This window comes from Sesamum indicum, linkage group LG5 (assembly GCF_026168435.1).
Source record: "Sesamum indicum cultivar Baizhima isolate 11 linkage group LG5, ASM2616843v1, whole genome shotgun sequence".
Classification (NCBI taxonomy): domain Eukaryota; kingdom Viridiplantae; phylum Streptophyta; class Magnoliopsida; order Lamiales; family Pedaliaceae; genus Sesamum; species Sesamum indicum.
The window spans coordinates 1,289,346-1,295,744 of record NC_142661.1 but is presented as its reverse complement, the minus strand read 5'-3'; positions in this window follow the sequence as shown (position 1 = coordinate 1,295,744).

Below are 6,399 nucleotides of genomic sequence, written 5' to 3'. Positions count from 1 at the left end.
TTCGTTAATAACACTAACAACTTCCATTAAATTTGCAATTCTACTGCTTTTACGATAGATTTGTAATTTTTATTTATAATATTTAACTAAATAACTCCCTCACAAATCATTTAGCTTCGAACCTAACGACTGCTTTACAATAACCACTTGAACAGATTCATAAAAAAATAGGCAAATATTTAAATGGAAAGTGGCATTTAAAGATTGCATGCCAAACAATATTATTCAATTCATGTACATTTGAATTTAATTTATTTTATCAATTTTAATTGATTATTTATTTTATTATTTCTATCTTATCTATTAAATAAATATAATAAAAAAATTTAAATTCAAAGTGTACTTCAAATTGCTAATAGCCACTTTATGACCATCATTTGATATTAAATTTACCTTTTCAGTGTGCTTCTGAAAATAAAAGGTCTGCATATGTTTCTATTATTATTAAAGACGTGCCTTTTTGTGTCAATATGTCATTTTTTCCTAAACATTATTTTTACCAAAATTTATACTCTTTTTTCTCGTTTATTAACTTTCAATTTTCTTATTCTTCTAAATTAGGGGTGTAAATGAGTCGAAATCGAGCCAAGCTTAACTATTTTTGATCGGCTCGAACTCAATTTTATTCTTCATAGCTCGGGCTCGGGCTCAACGAGCTCTTCTGGTTCGAACTAATTACTACACATGCTTAAAAGTGAAAAATGTGACAAATGTTAATTATTACTAACAGCTATTAGTCGTTGCTTCTGCAAGTGAGGTCAAAATATTGGCCGTAACGAAAAATTATAGTAAATTTTTTTACTATAATTAAAACCATGGTAAATTTTCATTACTCGTGCTAAAAGAAATAATTTTTTGAATAAATTTTATTTGACTGCTATGGATAGTATTGATTTACAATAATTTTTAAGTCGTGGTCGTTAAAATACAGAGAACAATTCATTTTTTTTAGTGCAACATTTATTTCTTCATTATTTTTCCATATTTTTTTTAAAAACATTATCAATATTTCCAAAAACCAAAAGATTTTTGCAAACTAGAGTTTATATATTTGATTTTATTTAAATATATATATAAATAGAATTATAAGCAATAAAAATCAAAATATATAAGAAAATAAATGGAAGCAAATGAGTAGGGTCTTTTACTCTTAGGCATCCTGGACTGGGTGATATGGACAAAACTATACCAGCAAATCCAGCTTTGGGTTTGAGTAATATTGGCCCAGTATGTTGGGCTGGCCCACTAATAAATCCATTCTGAAGTGGGCCACTGATGTTACAAGGCCTCATCTAAAATGCATAAATTCCAATTTCACTAAATATATACTAATATCTATATCTATACTATATAAAAGAAAACGCAGTTTTTTTCTCGTAAATGGCGGTTATGACACTGCAACATCAATTTTATTGTCATACCAATAATACCCCTAAATTGATTTTCTTTTTTTTTTTTTCTTTTTCAGAACTATAATATGTTGGTTTATATATATATTTTCTTATTCATAATATATTTTAAAATATAAAGTATTATTTATTATATGCACGGCGGCTAGTAAAAGGAAAATACCATCCACACTCACAAACGTCTTGTACTATTATTTTGTAAACTTATGTCCCAAATTAGTTAAAATTCACTGAATTCGTTCATATTAACAAATAAAATGAATGAAAAAAATCTGTATTTACCATCGATTGACTTATTGTTGGTCAAATAAATTTTTTGTGACTAACACTAACGTTGAAGATATATCTCACCATATTCATTAATGTATCAATATGTATTAGGGTGATTTGATTATAAAAATATTTAAGTGATCTATAAAAAATCAGTGATAAGTCAATGGGGATACGTAAATATGATTTTTCAACCGTTCTTTTTTTTTTTTTTCCGTTAATATCATCAAATTCGGTGAATTTCGACTAATGAAAGGATTTATTTGTTAGATGAAAGCAAACATTAAGGGTACTAAATCTATTTTAAATCATATTATATTTTTTTATTTTAAATTCATATATACAGAATATGTATATATATATTTTTTAAATACAATACGTTATGTTAGTTTTATATATTAGATGTGTATATATATAATAAATAAAAGGTTAAATTACATTTGTGATCAATTTTTCAAAAATACATCTGCCTCTTGTTTGTCATTAAATATTTTAGGAATAATTATATTTTCCTTCTTGAGATTTGGTGTAATTACACGTGAATTCTTTGTGGTTTGTTTATTACATCTAGCACCCCTAAGGTTTGCTTTCATCTAATAAATAAATCCCTTCGGTAGTTAAAATTCATACAATTTGCTGATATTAACAAAAAATCTAAATCAAAATTGAAATTTACCCTCGATTGACTTATTACTGACTTACTGCATGTCAAATAATTCTGTCTAATTATACTATCATTATAATGGTGAAGATATACCTTCTCTCATACATGAATGTATGGAGACGTCAATACAAGAAAAATAATCAACTTCTATGAAATAATTTGATGCTAAAATCAACGTCGAGCTAATTAACAAGTAAAATTTTCATTGCTAATTTATATTATTTAATATATCTTTCAGAAAGTTCGTAGCTAAATTTGTAGCAAGTAAATTTCCCTTGCTAAATTCATTAGCAAGTAAATTTTTTGTATTAGATAATATATATTAGCAATGAGAGTTTTGCTTGCAAATTATCTCGACACTAAATTATGTTATTAAACAATTTTTTTGTAGTGTATATGAGGGTAATTTGATCATAAAATATTTATTTGACCAGCAATGAATCAGTAATAAGTCAATCGGAGGTAAATATAGATTTTTTTTTATTTTTATTTTGTTAATATCAATAAATTCTGTGAATTTTGACTAACGAAGGACTTATTTGTTAGACGGAAGCAAACCTCAAGAGTGCTAAATGTAATTTTTTAAATCATAGGGGATTTACATGTAATTACACAAAACCTCATGGAACGGGAGTGAATATTTTAAAATGTAAAAAGTTTTTCTTCAAGTATTCCTTTAAAAAATTCAAATCAAAACTTACTAAATATAGAATGCACTATTACAACAAGGGGGCACACATGAAATATTATCATAAATTAATCTAAAAACATTCACTTATTTAGTTGGGAAACTAAGCATAAAATTGAAAAAATCAAATATATATAGGGTAAATTATAATATATTTTTAAAAAATTATCACAATTATAAATACTTTTTTACTGTTTGAAAAAATATAAATATTCTCTAAAATTAATAGTTTTCTAACAAATACTCTCTCATGATAGCCCATTATAGGGGTGTATTTGCTAGATGGTGGATACTTGCAATTTTTCAAACAACGAGGGAGTAATTATAACAAATCCTAGGAAAGTCAATTATAATTTAGCCAGTATAATCTATATATATATAACTAGTGATTCACTACAAAAGAATATATATATATATAATCTTTCTCTACAATATAAATGACCACGACTTAAAAATCGTGCTAAATTAGTACTATTAACAATGGTCGCACATATAGGTTTTGATTGCCACATTTTCTGTGGAGACTATTTTTTTGGGTAATTTAATCTCGCCGCTCAATTCTCAAAAATAAAAAAACAAAAATCAACACGGTTAATCAATATTTACCATATTTCTTTATCTATGGTCAAAATATTCACCATAATTTTAACTATAGTTAAAATTTTGGTCTCCTTTGAAGAAACAACGTCTAATGACCGTTGTGAATTCGTAATTTATTTGCCACAATTTTATTTTTTTTTAAATTTCAACCACAGTAATTAACTGCGGCGAAAATCATATTTATTTTGGTATATATGATGAATAAAAGAATGTCCTTTGATATTCTTGAATATATATATGCTCCACCACTAGATTATACTTTGAGTACCCCTAAATAAATCAATCAATCCTGTTTATTAGTGTAGAAGCCCCACAACAGATTTGTCCCAACTTTTAAAAGCACAAACTTTCAACTTTTTAGTTTAATTCTAACCTATTGATACCTTCACTAACAAAATTTTAAAATTAAATGTCAGAAAACACCCAAAAATACGCCAAAAACCAAGTTTTAAACGATCCTCACCATTCATCGTGTGGGCCCAACATCATCGATGGTGCTGATCAGCCAACGCTATATCTCATTTTGTGTTTGAGTAGGACTGAAAGACAATTTATTCTTTTTGTGATTTTGGTTACAGTACTCTATCACTCGTTAGATTTAGTCTCGTAAATCACAAAAAATTTATAATATTACTCACGATCATAAATTTCGTTAAATATTTCATAAAGGCGGCACGTGATTTATACGTGCGCCGTTAATTATGTAACTGACAATTAATTTAACGAAGCCACGTGCTCCTTTAAATATTTAAAGAAATTTGTGGCTGAGATTAAAATTACAAGTTTTGATAATTTTTGGGACTAAATCTGACAAATATTAAAATATTAAGTACAAAATCACAAAAAAAAAAAAAAGAAGAAAAAAGTAAATTATTACGTATATGAACCTTTTCTTGTTTCCTCCGTGACCTAAAGTTGAATGCCTGTGTGTAAAGTATATGTATATGATCACTACATAATAATATACCAAGAATTCTCCACACCATTAGTGGAGAAAAGTATCTCCTTTTTCTCCTCCTTTTAGGACACAGAATTTTCTATTAAGGATTTCTTTCTCAATGGAACTTTGAAAAAGTTAAGGAAGTAGAGGCTTACATGCATTTCTGCTCCATAACTTAGTTTATTTAGCATTTTTGTCTTTTAACTTTTAGAATGATTTTATATTTTTTTAGTTTTCGCAATTTTAGTGTTTTTAAGGTAGCATTTCGATCTTGTATTTTTTTAATTTTCGTAATTTCAGTTCGTTTTTTGTCGGACTTTACCCTTCTTGCAAGTGGAGGCGAACTTAAGAGATGATACTCTAAAAAATTAAGGAATAAAACCCCAAATAATTTAAATTATGGAACCAAAACTGTATTTAATCCAGGAGGTAGATGCCCATGTTTTCTTCTAACACATTAATGTTGATCTCTATTATTAATTTCCCAGAAAGGAGGGGAGGGCGGTGCCTTCACTTTTAATGGCTTTGGACTGTTTAAGGATGTTTTGATAATTGATGTACTAATGGGAATTAAAAGATAGAGTTTGAGTAGAGGTTGGGTAAGTTGGGAGCCAAAATGTGAAAATTGTTGTGCCTTTCCAAGGAAGTATATATTTTGAGCAATGAACTTGGATCATTACATCCCAATCCACTTAGCCTCCCACTCTATATACTTTATATTTGTTCTATAAATGATGTAGTGATTGGACATATGGCTTTTTCATGGAAATTATTATTATTATTTTTTTTTTTAAAGGGCTTAGAAGTAGCCTACAATATATGTCATATTGTCTTTAGATGTACATATAGATAGTCTTGTAGATGTATAGGTTGTTTTTTTTTTTTTTTTGGTTTTTGGAGGAGAAATGGTAATAAAAATAATAATAACTATTGATATAAACGTCTACTTAGCTGTTCGGATAGTCGAGAGAGATAATCTTTTGATATACTGAAAAATTCTATATTTTAGATTTAGTTAAAAGAAAAGCCCACACGTCATATGCTTTATAATTGAACTGCAATTTTTTTATTAATATCGTGCACTTTTTTAAAAATTATATTTTTTTTAGAAAATAAATACAAGAATAACTATTGAATATAACGTATCTATTTAGTGTTCAGAATCTACTACATATAAATAATTTAATAAAAAATAAATTTTGGTGTTAGAAAAAAATTCAATATATAGCATATATTTAATAATATGTGGTGGTGGTTGAATCACTACTTAAATTTCTTGTATTTGTGAGAAAGGGGAACCAAATGGGCACCTTTTGATTGATTGGGGGGGAATTGCTCCTTAGCCATATTGCTATCTATCATGAAAAAAGCAAAACCACTTTCCCATTATTCTTCCTAAACTACACACAAAGGGGGAGTGTAAAGGAAGGACTCAAAAGTCCACTTGCTTTGAGTACAAGAAGCCACCAACACCTTTTTTGGGGAGGGTACAACTTGCATGGGTGGGTATATTTGTTTGGTGGGGTGGGGGGTGGGGGGTAGGGGGTAGGGGGTGGGGTGGGTGTGATTTCCTATGATTATACTTGAAGTCTTGATCCTGATGGTACGATTAAGTAGGAAAACTTTTTATTCAAATCAGATTTGGACAAACTAAATTAATTACATGTCAAGTGTGATACACTTGTCACGTAATTGATCATTTTTTTATAGTCATACATCAATTATATGACAAATGTATTATACTTATCGTACAATTAGTTTCGATCTGATCAAGCCCAGTTCGAATTAGAATTTTTGAATAAGTATATACTCATACATGTATAAAAGT